Source organism: Schistocerca cancellata, unplaced genomic scaffold, assembly GCF_023864275.1.
Source record: "Schistocerca cancellata isolate TAMUIC-IGC-003103 unplaced genomic scaffold, iqSchCanc2.1 HiC_scaffold_1100, whole genome shotgun sequence".
Classification (NCBI taxonomy): Eukaryota; Metazoa; Arthropoda; class Insecta; order Orthoptera; family Acrididae; genus Schistocerca; species Schistocerca cancellata.
This window is the reverse complement of record NW_026047099.1, coordinates 5,293,820-5,306,170: the sequence shown is the minus strand read 5'-3', so window position 1 is coordinate 5,306,170 and position 12,351 is coordinate 5,293,820. Positions and strand designations below refer to the sequence as shown.

The 12,351-nt window shown below is 55.2% G+C and overlaps 12 non-coding genes and 1 pseudogene across 12 annotated transcripts; all 13 read left to right on the top strand.

Moving 5' to 3' along the window:
* The first annotated feature begins 193 nt into the window (after positions 1-193).
* LOC126154663 (5S ribosomal RNA) lies at positions 194-312 on the top strand. The gene has a single exon (XR_007532206.1). It is a non-coding gene; the product is annotated as a 5S ribosomal RNA (ribosomal RNA).
* An 827-nt stretch (positions 313-1,139) lies between these two features.
* On the top strand, positions 1,140-1,257 carry LOC126155402 (5S ribosomal RNA; annotated as a pseudogene).
* Positions 1,258-2,074: 817 nt separating this feature from the next.
* Positions 2,075-2,193, top strand: LOC126155870 (5S ribosomal RNA). The gene has a single exon (XR_007533303.1). It is a non-coding gene; the product is annotated as a 5S ribosomal RNA (ribosomal RNA).
* Positions 2,194-3,025: 832 nt separating this feature from the next.
* On the top strand, positions 3,026-3,144 carry LOC126154824 (5S ribosomal RNA). The gene has a single exon (XR_007532357.1). It is a non-coding gene; the product is annotated as a 5S ribosomal RNA (ribosomal RNA).
* Positions 3,145-3,961: 817 nt separating this feature from the next.
* On the top strand, positions 3,962-4,080 carry LOC126154774 (5S ribosomal RNA). The gene has a single exon (XR_007532310.1). It is a non-coding gene; the product is annotated as a 5S ribosomal RNA (ribosomal RNA).
* An 817-nt stretch (positions 4,081-4,897) lies between these two features.
* Positions 4,898-5,016, top strand: LOC126155458 (5S ribosomal RNA). The gene has a single exon (XR_007532919.1). It is a non-coding gene; the product is annotated as a 5S ribosomal RNA (ribosomal RNA).
* Positions 5,017-5,848: 832 nt separating this feature from the next.
* LOC126155266 (5S ribosomal RNA) lies at positions 5,849-5,967 on the top strand. The gene has a single exon (XR_007532770.1). It is a non-coding gene; the product is annotated as a 5S ribosomal RNA (ribosomal RNA).
* An 817-nt stretch (positions 5,968-6,784) lies between these two features.
* LOC126155457 (5S ribosomal RNA) lies at positions 6,785-6,903 on the top strand. The gene has a single exon (XR_007532918.1). It is a non-coding gene; the product is annotated as a 5S ribosomal RNA (ribosomal RNA).
* An 822-nt stretch (positions 6,904-7,725) lies between these two features.
* On the top strand, positions 7,726-7,844 carry LOC126154772 (5S ribosomal RNA). The gene has a single exon (XR_007532309.1). It is a non-coding gene; the product is annotated as a 5S ribosomal RNA (ribosomal RNA).
* Positions 7,845-8,660: 816 nt separating this feature from the next.
* On the top strand, positions 8,661-8,779 carry LOC126155833 (5S ribosomal RNA). The gene has a single exon (XR_007533269.1). It is a non-coding gene; the product is annotated as a 5S ribosomal RNA (ribosomal RNA).
* Positions 8,780-9,611: 832 nt separating this feature from the next.
* LOC126154788 (5S ribosomal RNA) lies at positions 9,612-9,730 on the top strand. The gene has a single exon (XR_007532324.1). It is a non-coding gene; the product is annotated as a 5S ribosomal RNA (ribosomal RNA).
* An 831-nt stretch (positions 9,731-10,561) lies between these two features.
* LOC126155251 (5S ribosomal RNA) lies at positions 10,562-10,680 on the top strand. Its single transcript, XR_007532756.1, has one exon. It is a non-coding gene; the product is annotated as a 5S ribosomal RNA (ribosomal RNA).
* An 832-nt stretch (positions 10,681-11,512) lies between these two features.
* On the top strand, positions 11,513-11,631 carry LOC126155187 (5S ribosomal RNA). The gene has a single exon (XR_007532696.1). It is a non-coding gene; the product is annotated as a 5S ribosomal RNA (ribosomal RNA).
* Positions 11,632-12,351: the final 720 nt, after the last annotated feature.

The window sequence follows — 12,351 nt, the reverse complement described above, 5'->3', positions numbered from 1 at the left end:
ACACACGCGGCGGTGCGCCCGCCAATTCGGCCGTCGCTCTGCTGGGACGCCGGGCGCGCCTCCCCGCGCCGTCCTCGAGGAACTGGCGGTTGCGGAAGGAAGCGCTTTCGTCAAATGCGGCCGAAAACTAACATTTTGTGTGTTGGGAGAAAAGCCGAACGCGAATTCTGCCGTGCTCCTACATTAGATGAGCGCCAACGGCCATACCATGATGAATACACCGGTTCTCGTCCGATCACCGAAGTTAAGCATCATCGGTCCCGGCTAGTACTTGGATGGGTGACCGCCTGGGAAACCCGGGTGCTGTTGGCTCCCTTCCTTTTGTTTTTTTGTTATGTCGCCAGCCCAATTTTCAAACTACCTTTCTGTTGTGACAAAGATGCGTCCTTAAGCCTTTTAAACTACTGTAATGGTACGAAAATGCAGTAATTAACTCAGTTTGAGGGAGAATGTGCTAACCAAGTTTGCCAAGAAGACTTTGAAAACGACAAAACAGTACGAATCGGCAGGTGATTTCTGAAACACGTCACCGCCTATTGTTGTGTAGGAGTGTAGAGTTCCAAATTTGATTTGTAACCACGAATGTATTCCTTAGTCGTCTCGTCTCGTCCCGCAGACGTTTGTCGTGCTTGCGCTGTCATATGGACCACGACCCGAGCGGCAGCGAGCGGCAGTCGAGCAAAGTCGGGACAAGTCGGGACGGGGACAGGGACAGGGATAGGAATGGTGCGAATGCACTGCAAACTACGCAGACACCTGGTGTGAGGCGAGGCGAGGCGGGGCGAGGAAGCCCACATCGCTACCAGTGGCGCCCTCCAGCACGACACTGCCACACCCCGCACAGGCCCTCCGCTGAACACCAGGGACAAGATGCGTCCTCCGCTAGTGTCGAAGGCTGCACGCGCCCAGCGAGTGACAGGGGGTGCAACGAGCGGCAGTGCGTCTCACACACGCGGCGGTGCGCCCGCCAATTCGGCCGTCGCTCTGCTGGGACGCCGGGCGCGCCTCCCCGCGCCGTCCTCGAGGAACTGGCGGTTGCGGAAGGAAGCGCTTTCGTCAAATGCGGCCGAAAACTAACATTTTGCGTGTTGGGAGAAAAGCCGAACACGAATTCTGCCGTGCTCCTACTTTAGACGAGCGCCAACGGCCATACCATGATGAATACACCGGTTCTCGTCCGATCACCGAAGATAAGCATCATTGGGCACGGCTAGTACATGGATGGGTGACCGCCTGGGAAACCCGGAACTGTTCGCTCCCTTCCTTTTGTTTTTTTGTTATGTCGCCAGCCCAATTTTCAAACTACCTTTCTGTTGTGACAAAGATGCTTCCTTAAGCCTTTTAAACTACTGTAATGGTACGAAAATGCAGTAATTAACTCAGTTTGAGGGAGAATGTGCTAACCAAGTTTGCCAAGAAGACTTTGAAAACGACAAAACAGTACGAATCGGCAGGTGATTTCTGAAATACGTCACCGCCTATTGTTGTGTAGGAGTGTAGAGTTCCAAATTTGATTTGTAACCACGAATGTATTCCTTAGTCGTCTCGTCTCGTCCCGCAGACGTTTGTCGTGCTTGCGCTGTCATATGGACCACGACCCGAGCGGCAGCTAGCGGCAGTCGAGCAAAGTCGGGACAAGTCGGGACGGGGACAGGGACAGGGATAGGAATGGTGCGAATGCACTGCAAACTACGCAGACACCTGGTGTGAGGCGAGGCGAGGAAGCCCACATCGCTACCAGTGGCGCCCTCCAGCACGACACTGCCACACCCCGCACAGGCCATCCGCTGAACACCAGGGACAAGATGCGTCCTCCGCTAGTGTCGAAGGCTGCACGCGCCCAGCGAATGACAGGGGGTGCAACGAGCAGCAGTGCGTCTCACACACGCGGCGGTGCGCCCGCCAATTCGGCCGTCGCTCTGCTGGGACGCCGGGCGCGCCTCCCCGCGCCGTCCTCGAGGAACTGGCGGTTGCGGAAGGAAGCGCTTTCGTCAAATGCGGCCGAAAACTAACATTTTGTGTGTTGGGAGAAAAGCCGAACGCGAATTCTGCCGTGCTCCTACATTAGATGAGCGCCAACGGCCATACCATGATGAATACACCGGTTCTCGTCCGATCACCGAAGTTAAGCATCATCGGGCCCGGCTAGTACTTGGATGGGTGACCGCCTTGGAAACCCGGGTGCTGTTGGCTCCCTTCCTTTTGGTTTTTTGTTATGTCGCCAGCCCAATTTTCAAACTACCTTTCTGTTGTGACAAAGATGCTTCCTTAAGCCTTTTAAACTACTGTAATGGTACGAAAATGCAGTAATTAACTCAGTTTGAGGGAGAATGTGCTAACCAAGTTTGCCAAGAAGACTTTGAAAACGACAAAACAGTACGAATCGGCAGGTGATTTCTGAAATACGTCACCGCCTATTGTTGTGTAGGAGTGTAGAGTTCCAAATTTGATTTGTAACCACGAATGTATTCCTTAGTCGTCTCGTCTCGTCCCGCAGACGTTTGTCGTGCTTGCACTGTCATATGGACCACGACCCGAGCGGCAGCGAGTGGCAGTCGAGCAAAGTCGGGACAAGTCGGGACGGGGACAGGGACAGGGATAGGAATGGTGCGAATGCACTGCAAACTACGCAGACACCTGGTGTGAGGCGAGGCGAGGCGAGGCGAGGCGAGGAAGCCCACATCGCTACCAGTCGCGCCCTCCAGCACGACACTGCCACACCCCGCACAGGCCCTCCGCTGAACACCAGGGACAAGATGCGTCCTCCGCTAGTGTCGAAGGCTGCACGCGCCCAGCGAATGACAGGGGGTGCAACGAGCAGCAGTGCGTCTCACACACGCGGCGGTGCGCCCGCCAATTCGGCCGTCGCTCTGCTGGGACGCCGGGCGCGCCTCCCCGCGCCGTCCTCGAGGAACTGGCGGTTGCGGAAGGAAGCGCTTTCGTCAAATGCGGCCGAAAACTAATATTTTGTGTGTTGGGAGAAAAGCCGAACGCGAATTCTGCCGTGCTCCTACATTAGATGAGCGCCAACGGCCATACCATGATGAATACACCGGTTCTCGTCCAATCACCGAAGTTAAGCATCATCGGGCCCGGCTAGTACTTGGATGGGTGACCGCCTGGGAAACCCGGGTGCTGTTGGCTCCCTTTCTTTTGTTTTTTTGTTATGTCGAAAGCCAAATTTTCAAACTACCTTTCTGTTGTGACAAAGATGCTTCCTTAAGCCTTTTAAACTACTGTAATGGTACGAAAATGCAGTAATTAACTCAGTTTGAGGGAGAATGTGCTAACCAAGTTTGCCAAGAAGACTTTGAACACGACAAAACAGTACGAATCGGCAGGTGATTTCTGAAATACGTCACCGCCTATTGTTGTGTAGGAGTGTAGAGTTCCAAATTTGATTTGTAACCACGAATGTATTCCTTAGTCGTCTCGTCTCGTCCCGCAGACGTTTGTCGTGCTTGCGCTGTCATATGGACCACGACCCGAGCGGCAGCGAGCGGCAGTCGAGCAAAGTCGGGACAAGTCGGGACGGGGACAGGGACAGGGATAGGAATGGTGCGAATGCACTGCAAACTACGCAGACACCTGGTGTGAGGCGAGGCGAGGAAGCCCACATCGCTACCAGTGGCGCCCTCCAGCACGACACTGCCACACCCCGCACAGGCCATCCGCTGAACACCAGGGACAAGATGCGTCCTCCGCTAGTGTCGAAGGCTGCACGCGCCCAGCGAATGACAGGGGGTGCAACGAGCAGCAGTGCGTCTCACACACGCGGCGGTGCGCCCGCCAATTCGGCCGTCGCTCTGCTGGGACGCCGGGCGCGCCTCCCCTCGCCGTCCTCGAGGAACTGGCGGTTGCGGAAGGAAGCGCTTTCGTCAAATGCGGCCGAAAACTAATATTTTGTGTGTTGGGAGAAAAGCCGAACGCGAATTCTGCCGTGCTCCTACATTAGATGAGCGCCAACGGCCATACCATGATGAATACACCGGTTCTCGTCCGATCACCGAAGTTAAGCATCATCGGGCCTGGCTAGTACTTGGATGGGTGACCGCCTGGGAAACCCGGGTGCTGGTGGCTCCCTTCCTTTTGTTTTTTTGTTATGTCGCGAACCCAATTTTCAAACTACCTTTCTGTTGTGACAAAGATGCTTCCTTAAGCCTTTTAAACTACTGTAATGGTACGAAAATGCAGTAATTAACTCAGTTTGAGGGAGAATGTGCTAACCAAGTTTGCCAAGAAGACTTTGAAAACGACAAAACAGTACGAATCGGCAGGTGATTTCTGAAATACGTCACCGCCTATTGTTGTGTAGGAGTGTAGAGTTCCAAATTTGATTTGTAACCACGAATGTATTCCTTAGTCGTCTCGTCTCGTCCCGCAGACGTTTGTCGTGCTTGCGCTGTCATATGGACCACGACCCGAGCGGCAGCGAGCGGCAGTCGAGCAAAGTCGGGACAAGTCGGGACGGGGACAGGGACAGGGATAGGAATGGTGCGAATGCACTGCAAACTACGCAGACTCCTGGTGTGAGGCGAGGCGAGGAAGCCCACATCGCTACCAGTGGCGCCCTCCAGCACGACACTGCCACACCCCGCACAGGCCCTCCGCTGAACACCAGGGACAAGATGCGCCCTCCGCTAGTGTCGAAGGCTGCACGCGCCCAGCGAATGACAGGGGGTGCAACGAGCAGCAGTGCGTCTCACACACGCGGCGGTGCGCCCGCCAATTCGGCCGTCGCTCTGCTGGGACGCCGGGCGCGCCTCCCCGCGCCGTCCTCGAGGAACTGGCGGTTGCGGAAGGAAGCGCTTTCGTCAAATGCGGCCGAAAACTAACATTTTGTGTGTTGGGAGAAAAGCCGAACGCGAATTCTGCCGTGCTCCTACATTAGATGAGCGCCAACGGCCATACCATGATGAATACACCGGTTCTCGTCCGATCACCGAAGTTAAGCATCATCGGGCCCGGCTAGTACTTGGATGGGTGACCGCCTGGGAAACCCGGGTGCTGTTGGCTCCCTTTCTTTTGTTTTTTTGTTATGTCGCCAGCCCAATTTTCAAACTACCTTTCTGTTGTGACAAAGATGCTTCCTTAAGCCTTTTAAACTACTGTAATGGTACGAAAATGCAGTAATTAACTCAGTTTGAGGGAGAATGTGCTAACCAAGTTTGCCAAGAAGACTTTGAACACGACAAAACAGTACGAATCGGCAGGTGATTTCTGAAATACGTCACCGCCTATTGTTGTGTAGGAGTGTAGAGTTCCAAATTTGATTTGTAACCACGAATGTATTCCTTAGTCGTCTCGTCTCGTCCCGCAGACGTTTGTCGTGCTTCCGCTGTCATATGGACCACGACCCGAGCGGCAGCGAGCGGCAGTCGAGCAAAGTCGGGACAAGTCGGGACGGGGACAGGGACAGGGATAGGAATGGTGCGAATGCACTGCAAACTACGCAGACACCTGGTGTGAGGCGAGGCGAGGCGAGGCGAGGCGAGGAAGCCCACATCGCTACCAGTGGCGCCCTCCAGCACGACACTGCCACACCCCGCACAGGCCCTCCGCTGAACACCAGGGACAAGATGCGTCCTCCGCTAGTGTCGAAGGCTGCACGCGCCCAGCGAATGACAGGGGGTGCAACGACCAGCAGTGCGTCTCACACACGCGGCGGTGCGCCCGCCAATTCGGCCGTCGCTCTGCTGGGACGCCGGGCGCGCCTCCCCGCGCCGTCCTCGAGGAACTGGCGGTTGCGGAAGGAAGCGCTTTCGTCAAATGCGGCCGAAAACTAACATTTTGTGTGTTGGGAGAAAAGCCGAACGCGAATTCTGCCGTGCTCCTACATTAGATGAGCGCCAACGGCCATACCATGATGAATACACCGGTTCTCGTCCGATCACCGAAGTTAAGCATCGTCGGGCCCGGCTAGTACTTGGATGGGTGACCGCCTGGAAAACCCGGGTGCTGGTGGCTCCCTTCCTTTTGTTTTTTTGTTATGTCGCGAACCCAATTTTCAAACTACCTTTCTGTTGTGACAAAGATGCTTCCTTAAGCCTTTTAAACTACTGTAATGGTACGAAAATGCAGTAATTAACTCAGTTTGAGGGAGAATGTGCTAACCAAGTTTGCCAAGAAGACTTTGAAAACGACAAAACAGTACGAATCGGCAGGTGATTTCTGAAATACGTCACCGCCTATTGTTGTGTAGGAGTGTAGAGTTCCAAATTTGATTTGTAACCACGAATGTATTCCTTAGTCGTCTCGTCTCGTCCCGCAGACGTTTGTCGTGCTTGCGCTGTCATATGGACCACGACCCGAGCGGCAGCGAGCGGCAGTCGAGCAAAGTCGGGACAAGTCGGGACGGGGACAGGGACAGGGATAGGAATGGTGCGAATGCACTGCAAACTACGCAGACTCCTGGTGTGAGGCGAGGCGAGGAAGCCCACATCGCTACCAGTGGCGCCCTCCAGCACGACACTGCCACACCCCGCACAGGCCCTCCGCTGAACACCAGGGACAAGATGCGTCCTCCGCTAGTGTCGAAGGCTGCACGCGCCCAGCGAATGACAGGGGGTGCAACGAGCAGCAGTGCGTCTCACACACGCGGCGGTGCGCCCGCCAATTCGGCCGTCGCTCTGCTGGGACGCCGGGCGCGCCTCCCCGCGCCGTCCTCGAGGAACTGGCGGTTGCGGAAGGAAGCGCTTTCGTCAAATGCGGCCGAAAACTAACATTTTGTGTGTTGGGAGAAAAGCCGAACGCGAATTCTGCCGTGCTCCTACATTAGATGAGCGCCAACGGCCATACCATGATGAATACACCGGTTCTCGTCCGATCACCGAAGTTAAGCATCATCGGGCCCGGCTAGTACTTGGATGGGTGACCGCCTGGGAAACCCGGGTGCTGTTGGCTCCCTTTCTTTTGTTTTTTTGTTATGTCGCCAGCCCAATTTTCAAACTACCTTTCTGTTGTGACAAAGATGCTTCCTTAAGCCTTTTAAACTACTGTAATGGTACGAAAATGCAGTAATTAACTCAGTTTGAGGGAGAATGTGCTAACCAAGTTTGCCAAGAAGACTTTGAACACGACAAAACAGTACGAATCGGCAGGTGATTTCTGAAATACGTCACCGCCTATTGTTGTGTAGGAGTGTAGAGTTCCAAATTTGATTTGTAACCACGAATGTATTCCTTAGTCGTCTCGTCTCGTCCCGCAGACGTTTGTCGTGCTAGCGCTGTCATATGGACCACGACCCGAGCGGCAGCGAGCGGCAGTCGAGCAAAGTCGGGACAAGTCGGGACGGGGACAGGGACAGGGATAGGAATGGTGCGAATGCACTGCAAACTACGCAGACACCTGGTGTGAGGCGAGGCGAGGCGAGGAAGCCCACATCGCTACCAGTGGCGCCCTCCAGCACGACACTGCCACACCCCGCACAGGCCCTCCGCTGAACACCAGGGACAAGATGCGTCCTCCGCTAGTGTCGAAGGCTGCACGCGCCCAGCGAATGACAGGGGGTGCAACGACCAGCAGTGCGTCTCACACACGCGGCGGTGCGCCCGCCAATTCGGCCGTCGCTCTGCTGGGACGCCGGGCGCGCCTCCCCGCGCCGTCCTCGAGGAACTGGCGGTTGCGGAAGGAAGCGCTTTCGTCAAATGCGGCCGAAAACTAACATTTTGTGTGTTGGGAGAAAAGCCGAACGCGAATTCTGCCGTGCTCCTACATTAGATGAGCGCCAACGGCCATACCATGATGAATACACCGGTTCTCGTCCGATCACCGAAGTTAAGCATCATCGGGCCTGGCTAGTACTTGGATGGGTGACCGCCTGGGAAACCCGGGTGCTGGTGGCTCCCTTCCTTTTGTTTTTTTGTTATGTCGCGAACCCAATTTTCAAACTACCTTTCTGTTGTGACAAAGATGCTTCCTTAAGCCTTTTAAACTACTGTAATGGTACGAAAATGCAGTAATTAACTCAGTTTGAGGGAGAATGTGCTAACCAAGTTTGCCAAGAAGACTTTGAAAACGACAAAACAGTACGAATCGGCAGGTGATTTCTGAAATACGTCACCGCCTATTGTTGTGTAGGAGTGTAGAGTTCCAAATTTGATTTGTAACCACGAATGTATTCCTTAGTCGTCTCGTCTCGTCCCGCAGACGTTTGTCGTGCTTGCGCTGTCATATGGACCACGACCCGAGCGGCAGCGAGCGGCAGTCGAGCAAAGTCGGGACAAGTCGGGACGGGGACAGGGACAGGGATAGGAATGGTGCGAATGCACTGCAAACTACGCAGACTCCTGGTGTGAGGCGAGGCGAGGAAGCCCACATCGCTACCAGTGGCGCCCTCCAGCACGACACTGCCACACCCCGCACAGGCCCTCCGCTGAACACCAGGGACAAATGCGTCCTCCGCTAGTGTCGAAGGCTGCACGCGCCCAGCGAATGACAGGGGGTGCAACGAGCAGCAGTGCGTCTCACACACGCGGCGGTGCGCCCGCCAATTCGGCCGTCGCTCTGCTGGGACGCCGGGCGCGCCTCCCCGCGCCGTCCTCGAGGAACTGGCGGTTGCGGAAGGAAGCGCTTTCGTCAAATGCGGCCGAAAACTAACATTTTGTGTGTTGGGAGAAAAGCCGAACGCGAATTCTGCCGTGCTCCTACATTAGATGAGCGCCAACGGCCATACCATGATGAATACACCGGTTCTCGTCCGATCACCGAAGTTAAGCATCAGCGGGCCCGGCTAGTACTTGGATGGGTGACCGCCTGGGAAACCCGGGTGCTGTTGGCTCCCTTTCTTTTGTTTTTTTGTTATGTCGCCAGCCCAATTATCAAACTACCTTTCTGTTGTGACAAAGATGCTTCCTTAAGCCTTTTAAACTACTGTAATGGTACGAAAATGCAGTAATTAACTCAGTTTGAGGGAGAATGTGCTAACCAAGTTTGCCAAGAAGACTTTGAACACGACAAAACAGTACGAATCGGCAGGTGATTTCTGAAATACGTCACCGCCTATTGTTGTGTAGGAGTGTAGAGTTCCAAATTTGATTTGTAACCACGAATGTATTCCTTAGTCGTCTCGTCTCGTCCCGCAGACGTTTGTCGTGCTTGCGCTGTCATATGGACCACGACCCGAGCGGCAGCGAAGGGCAGTCGAGCAAAGTCGGGACAAGTCGGGACGGGGACAGGGACAGGGATAGGAATGGTGCGAATGCACTGCAAACTACGCAGACACCTGGTGTGAGGCGAGGCGAGGCGAGGCGAGGCGAGGAAGCCCACATCGCTACCAGTGGCGCCCTCCAGCACGACACTGCCACACCCCGCACAGGCCCTCCGCTGAACACCAGGGACAAGATGCGTCCTCCGCTAGTGTCGAAGGCTGCACGCGCCCAGCGAATGACAGGGGGTGCAACGACCAGCAGTGCGTCTCACACACGCGGCGGTGCGCCCGCCAATTCGGCCGTCGCTCTGCTGGGACGCCGGGCGCGCCTCCCCGCGCCGTCCTCGAGGAACTGGCGGTTGCGGAAGGAAGCGCTTTCGTCAAATGCGGCCGAAAACTAACATTTTGTGTGTTGGGAGAAAAGCCGAACGCGAATTCTGCCGTGCTCCTACATTAGATGAGCGCCAACGGCCATACCATGATGAATACACCGGTTCTCGTCCGATCACCGAAGTTAAGCATCATCGGGCCCGGCTAGTACTTGGATGGGTGACCGCCTGGGAAACCCGAGTGCTGTTGGCTCCCTTCCTTTTGTTTTTTTGTTATGTCGCCAGCCCAATTTTCAAACTACCTTTCTGTTGTGACAAAGATGCTTCCTTAAGCCTTTTAAACTACTGTAATGGTACGAAAATGCAGTAATTAACTCAGTTTGAGGGAGAATGTGCTAACCAAGTTTGCCAAGAAGACTTTGAAAACGACAAAACAGTACGAATCGGCAGGTGATTTCTGAAATATGTCACCGCCTATTGTTGTGTAGGAGTGTAGAGTTCCAAATTTGATTTGTAACCACGAATGTATTCCTTAGTCGTCTCGTCTCGTCCCGCAGACGTTTGTCGTGCTTGCGCTGTCACATGGACCACGACCCGAGCGGCAGCGAGCGGCAGTCGAGCAAAGTCGGCACAAGTCGGGACGGGGACAGGGACAGGGATAGGAATGGTGCGAATGCACTGCAAACTACGCAGACACCTGGTGTGAGGCGAGGCGAGCCGAGGCGAGGCGAGGAAGCCCACATCGCTACCAGTGGCGCCCTCCAGCACGACACTGCCACACCCCGCACAGGCCCTCCGCTGAACACCAGGGACAAGATGCGTTCTCCGCTAGTGTCGAAGGCTGCACGCGCCCAGCGAATGACAGAGGTGCAACGAGCAGCAGTGCGTCTCACACACGCGGCGGTGCGCCCGCCAATTCGGCCGTCGCTCTGCTGGGACGCCGGGCGCGCCTCCCCGCGCCGTCCTCGATGAACTGGCGGTTGCGGAAGGAAGCGCTTTCGTCAAATGCGGCCGAAAACTAACATTTTGTGTGTTGGGAGAAAAGCCGAACGCGAATTCTGCCGTGCTCCTACATTAGATGAGCGCCAACGGCCATACCATGATGAATACACCGGTTCTCGTCCGATCACCGAAGTTAAGCATCATCGGGCCCGGCATGTACTTGGATGGGTGACCGCCTTGGAAACCCGGGTGCTGTTTGCTCCCTTCCTTTTGTTTTTTTGTTATGTCGCCAGCCCAATTTTCAAACTACCTTTCTGTTGTGACAAAGATGCTTCCTTAAGCCTTTTAAACTACTGTAATGGTACGAAAATGCAGTAATTAACTCAGTTTGAGGGAGAATGTGCTAACCAAGTTTGCCAAGAAGACTTTGAAAACGACAAAACAGTACGAATCGGCAGGTGATTTCTGAAATACGTCACCGCCTATTGTTGTGTAGGAGTGTAGAGTTCCAAATTTGATTTGTAATCACGAATGTATTCCTTAGTCGTCTCGTCTCGTCCCGCAGACGTTTGTCGTGCTTGCGCTGTCATATGGACCACGACCCGAGCGGCAGCGAGCGGCAGTCGAGCAAAGTCGGGACAATTCGGGACGGGGACAGGGACAGGGATAGGAATGGTGCGAATGCACTGCAAACTACGCAGACACCTGGTGTGAGGCGAGGCGAGGCGAATCGAGACGAGGAAGCCCACATTGCTACCAGTGGCGCCCTCCAGCACGACTCTGCCACACCCCGCACAGGCCCTCCGCTGAACACCAGGGACAAGATGCGTCCTCCGCTAGTGTCGAAGGCAGCACGCGCCCAGCGAATGACAGGGGGTGCAACGAGCAGCAGTGCGTCTCACACACGCGGCGGTGCGCCCGCCAATTCGGCCGTCGCTCTGCTGGGACGCCGGGCGCGCCTCCCCGCGCCGTCCTCGATGAACTGGCGGTAGCGGAAGGAAGCGCTTTCGTCAAATGCGGCCGAAAACTAACATTTTGTGTGTTGGGAGAAAAGCCGAACGCGAATTCTGCCGTGCTCCTACATTTGATGAGCGCCAACGGCCATACCATGATGAATACACCGGTTCTCCTCCGATCACCGAAGTTAAGCATAATCGGGCCCGGCTAGTACTTGGATGGGTGACCGCCTTGGAAACCCGGGTGCTGTTGGCTCCCTTCCTTTTGTTTTTTTGTTATGTCGCCAGCCCAATTTTCAAACTACCTTTCTGTTGTGACAAAGATGCTCCCTTAAGCCTTTTAAACTACTGTAATGGTACGAAAATGCAGTAATTAACTCAGTTTGAGGGAGAATGTGCTAACCAAGTTTGCCAAGAAGACTTTGAAAACGACAAAACAGTACGAATCGGCAGGTGATTTCTGAAATACGTCACCACCTATTGTTGTGTAGGAGTGTAGAGTTCCAAATTTGATTTGTAACCACGAATGTATTCCTTAGTCGTCTCGTCTCGTCCCGCAGACGTTTGTCGTGCTTGCGCTGTCATATGGACCACGACCCGAGCGGCAGCGAGCGGCAGTCGAGCAAAGTCGGGACAAGTCGGGACGGGGACAGGGACAGGGATAGGAATGGTGCGAATGCACTGCAAACTACGCAGACACCTGGTGTGAGGCGAGGCGAGGCGAGGCGAGGCAAGGAAGCCCACATCGCTACCAGTGGCGCCCTCCAGCACGACACTGCCACACCCCGCACAGGCCCTCCGCTGAACACCAGGGACAAGATGCGTCCTCCGCTAGTGTCGAAGGCTGCACGCGCCCAGCGAATGACAGGGGGTGCAACGAGCAGCAGTGCGTCTCACACACGCGGCGGTGCGCCCGCCAATTCGGCCGTCGCTCTGCTGGGACGCCGGGCGCGCCTCCCCGCGCCGGCCTCGAGGA